Source organism: Mustela nivalis (assembly GCF_964662115.1).
Source record: "Mustela nivalis genome assembly, chromosome: 9".
NCBI classification, from domain to species: domain Eukaryota; kingdom Metazoa; phylum Chordata; class Mammalia; order Carnivora; family Mustelidae; genus Mustela; species Mustela nivalis.
Genome location: NC_139028.1, coordinates 61,307,700 through 61,321,164, shown reverse-complemented (window position 1 = coordinate 61,321,164; position 13,465 = coordinate 61,307,700). Strand labels below are relative to the sequence as shown.

Here is a 13,465-nt window from a genome sequence, read left to right as displayed (position 1 = left end):
GCAAATGTGTCCTCTTTCCTTCCCTCTATCATGCTTACATGGAATTCAGCAGTAGTTTCTGGCAGGTGACCCTGAGGGACTTAAAAAACATGCTGTCTAACTGATGTTAGTTTTTAAATTTAGATCAAATGACATTGTCTTTGAAGTCTCAAGTGTACCACTTAAGGTAGCGGCATCAGATGGGCTTGCCTTTCAGAGTACCTCTTGCAAACTGGCATCCTTAATATGAAAAGTGAAGCCTGGTCAAAAATAAATGAAAAAGAAAGTTTTATTGGAGTTATTTACTCCAAGATAGCTATTTTAGAAGGAACCTTGACAAGTCATCTCGTTGCCTCTAGACAGGAACACACAAGGCATATGGGTATCTGTAGTATTTTAAAAGACCTTGGGGGACCAGGCTTCTTCCATAACTCATTCCAGAGTTTAAACACCCTCGCTTCAGGAAATTCTTCCCTATATTTAACTTACAGGCCCCCTCCTGCGGTTAACACCCATTTCCGCTTTTTTCTGTCTCCAGTCAGGATGGAGAACAGCTGGCCAACATCCTTTGTGTGCTAACCCTCCATCAGTGACAGAAAGTCATTTGGGTATCCCTGGGCTTCTTTTCTCAACCCCCAGCAACTAAGTCTTTGAACCAAACTGGACTTTTTTTCTCTTTGTTTTTATGTGTGTCTTGTGTACTTTTGTTAATTCCTTCTGATTATAAAGTAATATGTGCTCAATGAATCAAATTTGGGAGGTGTAAAAATATACAGATGAAGGAGGAATAATAACCCCACAATCTAGGAACAAAAACCATTGTTGATCAGTTTTCTGTGTGTTTCTTTTATAGTTGAGATCCTGTAGTCTATATCAGTGCTGTCCAGTAGAAATATAGTCTGAGCCACGTGTGTAAATTTAAATTTTCTGGCAGACATATTATAAAAACGTAAAAAGGAATAGGTACATTAATCTTACTATTTTATTTAATTCTAATAAAATCCAGTTATAACTCATCAACATGCAATCAGTATTTTTAAAATTATTAATAAAATATTTTGCATCCCTTTTTTCATACTAAGCCTTCTAAATCTGGTATTATTTAAAGACAGTATGTCTCAAATCCAGCTAGCCACGTTGCAGGTACTTGGGGACCATTGGCTGGTGGCTACAGTGTCAGACAGCATAGTCCATCCATACAATTGTATATACTACTCTTTACATCACATCTGTTTTTTATTTTAAGAGAGAGAGATCACAAGTAGGCAGAGAGGCAGGCAGAGAGAGAAACAGGCAGAGAGAGAGAATCAGGCTCTCTGCTCAGCAGAGAGATGCGGGGCTTGATCCCAGGATCCTAAGACCATGACCTGAGTCGAAGGCAGAGGCTTAACCCACTGAGCCACCGAGGCACCCCTGTACATCACATCTTAAGCCTTTTATAACGGCCATTTAAAACTTTTTAGCATCATTTTAATGGCTGCATAATATTCTCATTTAGATTTACTGTATCTTTAAATAGTTTTGTTTTTCATGTTATAAATAACATGTTCTTCTTTTTACCTTCTTTTTTACATTAACAGAATGTTTCTCAACACGTTGCCAAAAAAAGAAAAAAACCATAAATTATTCCTTTTGAGTACAACTAATTAAATCCATCTATTCATAAAACAAATAAGTTCATTTAATACTCACTCTTTACTGTGTTCGATTGGAAAGTGAAAGAATAGATTTCAAGAAATAGAAGACAAGTCCTGTCCCCCCTTACAGTGTTTACAAGACTTGGCTCCATAGCTGGACTGCACACATATTGTATTTTATTCTGCTTTAACGACCCTTCACTTCATTTCTTACTCTTGCCCCCCTACACACACACACACACACACACACACCACACACACACCGATTAACTCCCCCCTATCCTTCAAGGCGCTGATTGAATACGGCCTCCTGTGATGAGTCCTCCAGATGATCACTGGCTTCCTCCTGCTGCAATATACCAAGTGTGCATTGTACGCAAAGCACCATGGTGTTCTGGTTACTGGTTAACTCTCCATCTTCTTGACTACAATGGGAACTCCTTTCTGATAGAAACCTTATTTTATACACTTTGTCATTTCCAGAGCCTAGGAGACTGCCAGACAGTGACCGTGGATGTCAGTAACGTCTACTGAAATATGTGTTGAAACACAAGTAAGCGTATTAAACATCAGTTGGATGAGCTAATTACAAGTGCTGTGGCTGTTCAAAGAGATTACTTTAAGTCGACATGGTTAAAGGCTTCAAAGGAGGTTGGACTCGAATTGGGCTTTGGAAGATGGGCATATTTAAATGAATGGAGGGAAAGAATTAGCAGAAAAGCCGCTAATGTGTCCTGTACTAAGAAGTCAGTATTTTTTAGGAGGGCCTGTGTAGCACGTGCCAGCTCTCAGCAGATAAGCATCCTTCTGGATCTAAAGGACTGTATTAAGTTTCAAGAAGCCTGTAGAGCTATGGTCTGTGCCCATTAAAAGCCGACAAGGGTTTGCAGCATTAAAAATGATTACTGACTACTTCAGCATGACCTTTGAATTTAAAATCAATTCAGATACAATTCCCTGTGTTTTAAGTTTGGAGTTTAACATTTAAGATCATTTTATGTGATGCTTCTTCCACAATTCTGTTAGTAAAGAGCAGTATATAATAAGTATTGCCATTATAGCTAATGCCAAATGACTGTTAGGGCCAACCAGGCACTCTTCCAGAGCATTCTGAGTGTATTAGTTAACTCATGTAATCCTTACAACAACCCTGAGAATTAGGACCCACTATCCTGCCTCATCTTCTCAATGAGGAAACTGAGGTACAGAAAGGTGAAAATAACTTAAAGGTGACCCAGCCATCAAGCAGAGGAGCTGGACTTGGACCCAGGCCAAACAGTTTTAGGCCCACTTTGTTACTCAAGCCTTGTTTATAACTACGTTAAGACTAAAATGTTTTATACATGGGACTGTTTAGCACCCTGTGATTTCAGGAAAAGAATGCTATCATTATAACACTCTCCTGGTTTTCTTCTTTCCTCTCTGACCACTCCCTCTCATTTACAATCTCCTCTTCCTCTACCTCAGCATAAAGAACGGGAGCTCCTCAAGGCTCAGTCCTAGGCCTTTTTTTCTCCAGTTTATTCTCCAGCCTAAGGTAATCTTATCCACAACCATCATTTTAATTATTACCCAAATTGAAAGGAAACACAAGCACAAAATCTTCAGCCCAGGTCTCTTTTCAGATTTCATATCTCCCTTCCCTTCAGACTACCTCCTGAATGTTTTCACAACACGTGCTGTGTGCCTGTGTTTTTTTCCTTCCTGCTGGCTGCCCCAACCACCATAAGCCTCGTGGTCTTCCGGTGCTCTGTTTAAGCAAATGGAATCTCCATCCATTCTTTGACAGTGGCCAGAAAGCCTTGCATAATCCTTGCTTCTTCACTTGCCCTCTCATCCCCATAACCTTGGAAACCCCCACTGATTTCTCCTGACAGGTCTACTATCTATATTGGTAGATTCCCATTCTGGTCTAAGCCCCCATCGTCTCCCACCTACACTGCTGCACAGCCTGTGGTCCCCAGCATCCACTCTGGGCCCCCTCCCATCTCTTCTCCAACTTCAACCAAAGGGCATGTTCCAAAAAACTGATCAGTCAGTCAATTAATAGATCTCTCTTTCCGCCACCTTTGCCTTCCCCACCCCCGACACACACACCAGTAGCTTAAAATGCTTTAATGGCTTAAAGAGAAAAATTATCAATTTGGTCTGTGGACATCTACATGATCTAGACATTGTTTTCCTCTCCAGCTTTATCTTCTGCCATGCTGCTCTCCACTTGATGAGATGCAGGGGCTTGTCATATGTTCTTCCTTTCACTTGGAAGATGCTCTTAACCACCAACCCATTCTTCACCCGGTGAAAATTTCTACGAAAGCTTCAGTTCTTGACCTTTTCTGGATCAGTTCTGTTACACGCTCTATTAGCCCATGTCCTCACCTGCACAGCATGTGTAAGAGGTTATCATTTTACATTTTTGTCATAATTTTGTGACAGGTTTCTGTCCTCTCCACTGTGACAGGTATCTGTCCTGTCCACTGTGGGGTAAGCTCTGCAAAAACAGGAACTGGGGCCTCATTTTCAATCATTATTGTGTCCCTAGTGTTTAGCGCATAATAAACATTTAATAAATATTTGCATCAGGGAGTAAATCATTTGTCAGTATTCATACAGTTTCATGCTGCACCTCTTGGTAGTATGGAGGACTACCGAAGACAAGGTTCCCCAGAAACTACCCCCGGAGCCCCACAGTCTGTCACTAAGTGATGATTAGATGGCAGCTAATGTAATTCAGGCACTTCTTCTAGAGACCTCCAGCATCTTGGGAAATGGTGGTGGCACTATTCATTTTTCTTTCAAAATAACAAACACCCAGAGCCCCACGGTTCAGCTCATGTCAGAGCTTATTAGAAATGTGGAGGTAGTTGGGCTTTTAAAGTATCTTTCGAAGACTTCATTGCACAGATTCTGTCACTGGCTTATGGAGCCTAAAACTTCCTTTAGCTCTCTCTGCAAGTCTATTTTTGAAATTCAGAAAGCAATCTCTGACCAAGGTTTTAGTCTGTCTCTGAACATCTCCCTGAGGCTGGGTTCTGTGAGATTGCCTCCTCCAGTGTCCCTGCCAAAGGCGGAGGCTACATTCCCCCCACCCCACCCGCCAATTCTCAGCCTACTCTATTACTCCATTCAGACACTCCAGGGGGCCCCTGGTATTATCTCCAGCATCTCTTTCTGTTCCTACAGACCATTTTATGGTCTTCATAATGTTTGTTGCCGGACTGTGATTTTAATACATCCATTTGTATGGTGATTTCTTACAATGAAAGCTGATGGGTAACGTGGTTGACTTGACTCATCCTGGGACCCCTCTCTATCTCACTAAGGATCACTCTCTATTCCCTGATCCCAGGGAACTCGGCCTTGAGACTGAGGTGGAGCTGGCCCTCAGATGAGCTCCTGCCTGTGGGTATCCCCTTAGCCTCTGTCCGCTGCCCTGTGCTGAGGCCTCTTTTTCCCAAGCTAGGCCTTCTTGTCTAGGGCCATGGAGGCCTGATGGTCAGGCTCTTGGTCAGATCACGTAGCCTGGGGAAATGGATTTCTTCAGCTTGCTTTTTTTACCCTTTGCCTCTGAAACTTTCTCTTTTACAAATCCGTCTTTCCATCAGTCCTTAGTTGAAATAAAATTTAAAGGCTCCCTTGTTCAGTTATACCTTTTTAAACCTTCTGTTTTTATTTAGTCAGACTTTGGCAGAAAACCTTCCAAGCTGAGCCCAGGGGAAAGGTGACCATTGGCACAGGTTTCAGCCTATGCTTTTGGCCCAAATTTGTTTCTATTTTTATTTTGTTTCTTGTTTTTGTTAACATCCTGGGCAAAGATTAAGCACTTTCGCTTATCTGGTAATGGTGAGAGGTCTTTAGATTGCTTGCCTGTGGTCAGGATACTGCAGGCTTCAAACCGTTAACCCCCAGCCACCTCCTGAGAGATAAGATCTAGCTGTTAAATTTGGCTTTCCCAAAAGGAGTCTCTGTGCTTCTGCTTGATCTGAGAGAGCAAGGAGAAAGATAAATCCCAGCTTTTGCTGGATTCTGAAAAAGGATAGTAGTCTAATTTATGGAGGTTGTTTTTTTAAAAAAACTAACTTTATGTCATAATTCCGTAGCTGCCAAAAGACGTAATTCTACCTCAGCTTCGCCTTGGCAACCTGCTTTTGGCACTGGGCGCAGCGCTGTCGTTGCTCTGCATTATTTAAGCAGTAATCTTTAAGAAGGTGAGAAACTATTATTGCTTTTTTAGCACAGTTGACATGCTATTGGCGCAGAGGAGTACCTAGAGCTTCAAACATTTCTAATGGCCGTAAACCAACTTAAACACCTCCACGGAGAGGCCTCACAGCCGTGAGGTCATATCTTGCTGCAGGGGGAGAAAGAAGATCGAATGTTGTTTAAAAGCAGGGTGTTTTTTTTTCTGTTTTCTTTTTAAGTATTCTTATCCCACTGAGTTGTAGCTGTCGACTTTGGCCGGGATCCAGACAATCAAGATTTAGCATTTTGACCAGCTGTGATCTAGTAATGTTCCTCAGAGGAGACGTTCTGTAGGAGGGAAAGACACATATTTGAGACTGTGGACTGTGCTCCCTCCCAGTACCTTACAGAGTGGGACCTGGCCATAGACCGAGAGAACCAGCAAAAGTGAATCTGAAAGAGAATAGGGAACAAAACCGTTCCCCATGGCTAAAAATTCACCCTGCCTTCAGGAACTCTCTCAATGTGGCCAATCTTTACGTTTTTCCTTTATTTCCCTTTCCCCTGAGTCTCCACATTTACATCATTTGGTGGCAAAATGTATTCCTATTTTCATAATCGATGCTTGGACTCCATCAGCATTCTTACAGCAGAATAACAGTTCCTAGGAAGCCAAACAAGTCACCAAACTTAAAAATAGAGGCAAGAACAGAAAAGCAAGAGAAGACAGCAAGCCGCTTAGCCTAAACATTATTCCTCTGAGTCTCCCTCCTCCCTCAAGTAGAAGCATGATTAAGTGTCTGTGTTTTGGTGTCAAGTCCTGGGAACTGGGAGAGAGAACCAACCTAATTTATTTAGTCAGATTGTGTCTGTTTAGTCACAGTGAGTGCTTCTGACCTCAGGCAAGTGACCTAACCTCTGAGCCTCCCTTTCTTCGTCGGTTAAAGGAGGACAACATTTGTAATACTTCACAAAGATGTGAGGCTGAAGTGAGACCACGTAGAAAGCCATCCACAGAGTGCTCACTTCATCACACTCCCTTACTGTTAGCTGCTGCCGTTGTATCATTAGTAACAATCTATGCCGTACCTACTCGTTGTACTAGGAATTTTACTCCTGCTGTAACCACCGTCAGGTGGCTCTCCACGTTTCACAGAAGAGGAGACCTTGGTTCAGAGCACTTGGTGGAGCTGAGGCCCCGCTGGGGCTCCCTGCCGAGCTCTGGAATGTTATGTAGGGGGACGTAGAAATGGAATCGCATTTTGGACTGGTGCTTTCATACCTTATTTTCTCTCTCCCAGTCCTTCTGTTTAAAGGAGGCTATTGCTTTAGGCAATAAAACCAGCAGAAAGAAGAGGAGGAGGGGAAAGTGGCAGAGGCAGGAAGAGCAGCAGGGGGTTGGGAATGAACTGGGTTCTGCTGTCCCCCACGTTGGCTTCATGGCAAAGTATTTGTCTAATGGTCCTAGAAGGCTGAGCAGGATCCTCCTCCTTTAGGACGGGACAATAGAAATTCCCCCCTTAGAAAAATTCCTTCTCCCTGAAGCTAGATTCATATAGAAAAATGATACATCAGGGGTTTGGGGACAATTGGAATGTACCTCCAAGGATGCTGGGAAGTTTTTATAGTCCCTAAGCATTTGGTAGATCATGTAAATAGAGGCAATTGAGCATTTCTACTTTATTCAAAGCCTTCCCCACCCCATGTCTTCAAGAAAAAAGAAAAAAAAAAAACGGGGGGATGTTTCGCTTTTGATTGATTTAGTACCTTTCCTCCAAAACTCTTTTACACTTGCCTAAGTTCTCATTCTCCCTCTTGCAGCTGGCTCCCTTCTGTGCACAAGTGGAGACGGGGCAAGGGGGAGGAATTCTGTTTGTCCCCATTCTAAACAGCATTCTGTATTGGAGGAAATGGCAGGAGGAAGGAGACCCGAATTTTGGTCTTTACTTCTGGTTACCTATATGCCATGGTCCCAGATATTATATGCCTTTGAGCCTCAGTCACCCCTTCTGTAAAATGAGGGCAGTTCTTTTGGAATTCAAAGCCCATGGAAGCTGATAATGATGACAGCAGCCACAGTTAACAGCTTCTGCTGCCAGTAGCTTATATGCCAGGCATTCTGCTAAGGGTTGCAAGTACGCTATTTTATTTAATCCTTGCTGTAGTCCAGTGATCTGTTTTGTGATGGAGAAAACTAAAGCACAGAGAAGAGGAGGGGCTGCCTACAGTCCTATAGTCATATAACAAGCAAGTGGTGAGTCTAACCTTAAGTTAGAACTCCAGATCGAGGGGCGCCTGGGTGGCTCAGTCGTTAAGCGTCTGCCTTCGGCTCAGGTTGTGATCCCAGGGTTCTGGGATCGAGCCCCGAATCAGGCTCCCTTCTCCATGGGAAGCGTGCTTCTCCCTTTCCCACTCCCCCTGCTTGTGTTCTCTCACTCTCTCTATCAAATAAATAAGTAAAATCTTAAAACAAAACCAAAAAACTTTAGATCGACAGTCATGGCTGCAGCGCTTGGAGCAGGATCCAGGTTTTGAGCCTCCTTTGTCATCACCACCCCTGTCTCCAGCTACAGCTGAAGACATAACAACAGGTAACTGACTGCAATAAATCAGGACGCACAGAATGAGAAAGAAATTAATCACCTTAATTTAGAGAGATCAGAGAAGACTTGATCCAGAGAAGCCAAATTTAAAGCAGACTGCCCTCCTTGATCTCTGAACTCCAAACTACTTGGCTTCTCCCTCATCAGGCTATTGTTTGTGACTCTGGGGTATCCTTTTGTACTTGTAGCAAAAGGTTGATCATGAAGTAATCTAACAGTCCCGATGTGGTTCAGTTACTCAACAACCTATCCCGTGTTTCCCTAAACTATGGCCTGGTAAATTGGCAATTACAGTATCTTTGGGTTGTTTTTTAATAAATTCCTTTTAATTGCAGCATTAAACCCCAGATGTCATGTTTCCAGGTTTCCAGTTTGAACCTAAGCCAGGCTGGAAAAGACATCCACTCAAGGCAAACGGCTGATGAGAATGTGTGTGGTGAGCTAGGGGACTCGGTCTAGTTACCACACCTCATATCTTGGGCCCCCTGATCTAGTGCCACAGGGCCCTTAGGGACCCCTGGCTAGAATGGAGGATGGAGCAAAGCGACCATGTTTCCTGCAGCATACACCCCTCCCCAAAACATCCAGGTTCACTCCGGTTGTTTCTAAGAGTAAAAATTCCTGATTAGTGACTCATCGCCACAACTTAAATAATGTACCAATTTCATTTGATAAGTAAATTGTCAGCAGCCTTTAAAAATTGGTCGTGTAATTAGTAAATCTATGCATTTTGACCTCTTCTTCCATCTAGATGAAATAGTCATGAAGCCAGACTGTAATCAGACAGAAAAAATCTTGAAACCTTCCAGGCATTCTTTTTTGATCTATCATTTGCCTCTTTAATTGCTACCTTTCTGTATTTTAGGCAATGGTGGAGGTAAAAATGCCCCTTTTCTTATTGTAAGAATTTAGCTTGTACTAAAATGTGTAACAAAGATTCATTCTAGAAACTTTCTATTAAATGTTAAAATCCAAATTATTTTATTAGAAGTCTTTAATTATGTTTTTAGAGATGCTTGTAGCAGTTTGTTTTTTAATAGCAAAATTTTAGAAATACAAAAATAAGGGAATAGTATTCCATTCAGTGGAGCAGCCATTTAGAATTGTTTACCGAAAGGTTTTAATAAAATCCAATGGCAGGATACAGAATTGTGAGAGTGTGTGTGTGTGTGTGTGTGTGTACCACAAACATAACTTCAGGTTTTTTCTCTTTCTTAATTAAACACACATATGTAAAATCAAAGTCTAAAAATAAAATACTCGGAATTAATTGTGGTTATTTGATAGGTAATGGGCTTGTGAGTGATTTATATTTTTCATATAGTTTATATTTTTTTAGTTTTCCAGGGAGTATAAATTATTATAATAATTAAAAATGCATGTGTGTTTGCATATATTTTAATGTGATCATTCAGCACTTCAGCTGTTTAGAACTCAGCTATCTGAAAAATCTGGACCACTGCTAAGATCCTGGAAGTAATAAAAAAAATTAACTCTGAGCAGCCAAAACTAATGTTACAAAACTCATAAAGTTAAGAATGTTATGCCCTGGATGTAGCTGGTCCCTCACTCAAGCCTACGTACTCTTACTTGGCACACAGTTCTCAGGCCATCCACCGCAGGCAGGCACAGCGAGTCAGAAGCAGACATTAACCAAAGACAAGGGCCTGCAGACTGGAGCACCAGCGCAGGGACACCGCCAGCCACGCGGTGAGAGAGGACCCAGGGAGGCGTGGGTGTGGGCGGGAGAGCCTGAGACCCAGACCCAACGCCACTAAGTGTCCCATCTTGTCTTCCCAATATCAGTCCGTAATGCGTGTTCATATCGATAGCCCAGCATTGTCAAGAAGATCCCCTTTTCGGGTGCCTGGGTGGCTCAGTGGGTTAAGCCGCTGCCTTCGGCTCAGGTCATGATCTCAGGGTCCTGTGATCGCATCCCGCATCGGGCTCTCTGCTCAGCAGGGAGCCTGCTTCCTCCTCTCTCTCTCTCTGCCTGCCTCTCTGCCTACTTGTGATCTCTCTCTGTCAAATAAATAAAATCTTTAAAAAAAAAAAAAAAAAAAAAAAAAAAAAAAAAAAAAAAAAGAAGATCCCCTTTTCTTCAACTTACTGTCTTTACAATTATAAGAAAAACTTTAATAAAAAAACTTTCGAAAGGTCTTGTTACACGTGGCTACAAATGGGGGAAAGAAAACATGTGGTGACTGAAGGGCAAATTCTAGACACGGAGACATTCTTGGCTATCTGTAATAAGTCATTTCTTTACCATTCTTCAGAGGGGACATTTTACTGTTACTTGGGCTTTCCAGATAGTATCTGATACTGTCATTACCTGGGTTTTCATAAAAATCTAAAGGATTTTTGATGAAAGGATGTCAGAAAATGACTAAGTCTCTACCTTGCAAAGCCTTTAGAATCCATCCGTTAAAATCGGAGAAGCACCCCAGCGCTTCGAGACGGACTGGGCGGGTTAAATGAGAAAGCCTGCATAATGGCATTCAGCTGGAGGCTGGGCATCTCACTGGCAGTTAGCAAATGTTAGTTGAATTTGAGTGTGATTTTCCCATTTGGGACGCAACAGCCTGGGCTCTGGAGGCAGCCTTGAGCAAACCGCATAACCCATCCACCTGCTTACCTTTTCCACCAGGTAGATGTGAGGGTTCAGCTTTATTGATGGGCAAGAAAATCATAGCTCCCTTCCCAATAGATTGTAGGGGAGGGATGTCATGCTTGATTACTTTTCTGTTGTACAAAGTTGTGGAGAGCTTTCACAGAGTCTCCTAATCTAAGAGGGCTGCAAAAGCCCCTTTCTTCTTGTGTCAGCAGCACAGTGTGTTGGGCCCAGGCCTGTTCCTCCTGCTCTGCCTTTTGTCAGCCCTCCTGCAGCCCAGCAGAGAAGCAGAACAGGGTGCTTGCGGGGCACGGAGGGGGGGGGGGTGTGCGGGTGGCGGCAGGGGGGCCCTGTCATTGAGCCTTCATAGCTGCGAGCGCTCCTGCACCTGACTCTGGCTGTGTGCCAAGGATACCACCTGCGGCGTTCCAGGCTGCTGCACGTGATGTGTCCCTCCTTCTGGGCTGGGGTGGCAACTGAAAGCTTGGCCTGTGTGCCCGGAATAGAAGGTCTGAGGGTAGTCCTGAGGCTGTGTTTTAGTCTGATTACCTAGGGCCCCTGCAGAATCATTTAGAGAGGGATACTGTCAGCAAGTGGTAGAGTAAAATCAACAAGGTAGGCAAAAACGTGTGGCTTACCCAATTACTGTGAGTTTTGACAACATATTAACTGAAAGCCTAAATTAAGGCCAGTAGATTCTTCTCTGTTTTGTTTTGTTTCTCTTGAGAACTGAAAACAGTAATTTGCTGGTCTACTTGCCTTGTTTTATATGTGCACCAGTGACCACCCCTAATTATGAAATCTCTCCTGGCACCAGCACTCACAGCCAAGCTATGGAGTCTGATGAGCCTGTGGATTAGCAGCCTGGTGGTTGCCTTTATGCAAGAAGAAAAACCCTTTCTTAGATGTCTGAGACCACGGGCATAATCGAGCATCAGAAAAAGTCTGAGAGAAGAGGGAGCAAGCAGCTGGCCCGAGGGCTTGTGGCTGAGGACAGTGGTGGAAGGAACCCTAGCTCTTTCCTTCTTATTCAGGGCACTTAGCATAACTTGACCATGTATTGTTTCAGTAATTATGGCTGACTTTCTCCTGCAAGATTGGAAGCTCCTCAGAGGCAGGGCCTGCTCTGTCTTGCATCCGTTTGGCCTCCCCAAGGTCTGGCATGTGTAATAGCTGGTCGTTGGGCAGGTATAGTTCCATGTCTAGCCTCTTTGCCTGACTGATAGCTGCTGTTTTGCAAGCCACTTCTCTGGATGCGTCCTCTCTTGAAGAATCCAAGTCAAATGGATCTTGTGTTTGCACCTCCTCTGTCTCTGGCCCCTGTCTGTTCACATCGGTGTATTGAGCGGACAGGCTCCACCCAAGTGTACTATCTAGAACAGTGATCCATACTCCAGGCTGGCCTCACCAGCACAGCATCTGCTGTGACCATCATTTCAGGGTCTGGATTCTCGATTTCCATTAACTCGTGATTATTTATTGTTTCAGACTTCAGGGTAGTAGTAGTGGATACCCTACTTTCTTGACAGGGTTTTTGTGAGAACCAAGTGAAACGAGATACATGAAATCACTTTAGAAACTAAAATGCTTTGTATAGTGAAGCCGTAATTGTTATTGCTGGCCCCAAAGTGTCTTCCTGAGAAGGAACTCAAGTTCAGGAGAGGGTGCTGAAGACCAAGCATTGTAAACTATGTGTGTGTGACCAGCCTTAGGAAGGAGAAGCCATTTTCCAAGTTAATGTTCCATTAAAAAAATAGCTGGATATATATATATTAGATCGATAATAATATCTAATAGATACAGATGCAAGTCCCTGCTCTGCTGGTTCTGTAATGCATGTCGGTGTCAGAAAAGCTGTTGATCATTGAGTCATGAGTCATGGGTTTAGTTTAGCCTGCCACCCCGCCTCCCTGAAGTTATCAGAGTCATTTAACCTCTCTGCGAAATAAGGATGCCTGCTTTATGAAGATAAAATAAGAGTTGAATATTTTTTAACATTTATTTATAACAGAGAGAGAGAGCATGAACAGCGGGTGGGGGAGAGGGAGAGAGAATCCTGAAGCAGACTTCCCCACTGAGTGCAGAGCCTGATGCAGGGCTCAATCCCAGGACCCCAAAACCATGACCTGAGCTGAAACCAAGAGTTGGCCGGCCACCCAACTGACTGAGCCCCCCAGGTGCCCTAAGTTGAATATTTCAAACAAGAATAAAAATATTGCTAGCGCTTCAGGCCCATGAGGTTGATTACGTCCCTCAAATACTTTTCCATCTCTCCAGTTACTTCGGCCCTTCCCCACACGACATGGTTTCTACCCCCATCCCACCCTGAGGACTGTCCTCTGGATATATTTTAGTGTGTCTTGTATCCTTCTAGAAGGAAACTCTCAAACTTGAATTCAGAATGCTTCATGTTTTTTCTTGCATTCTTTCACTCAATTAATACTAAGGTTGAT

At 43.2% G+C, this 13,465-nt stretch overlaps 1 protein-coding gene across 1 annotated transcript in view; it reads left to right on the top strand.

Moving 5' to 3' along the window:
• The window catches only part of UVRAG (UV radiation resistance associated), a 257,065-nt gene that overhangs the window by 241,570 nt on the left and 2,030 nt on the right, over positions 1-13,465 (top strand). The window lies entirely within an intron of this gene.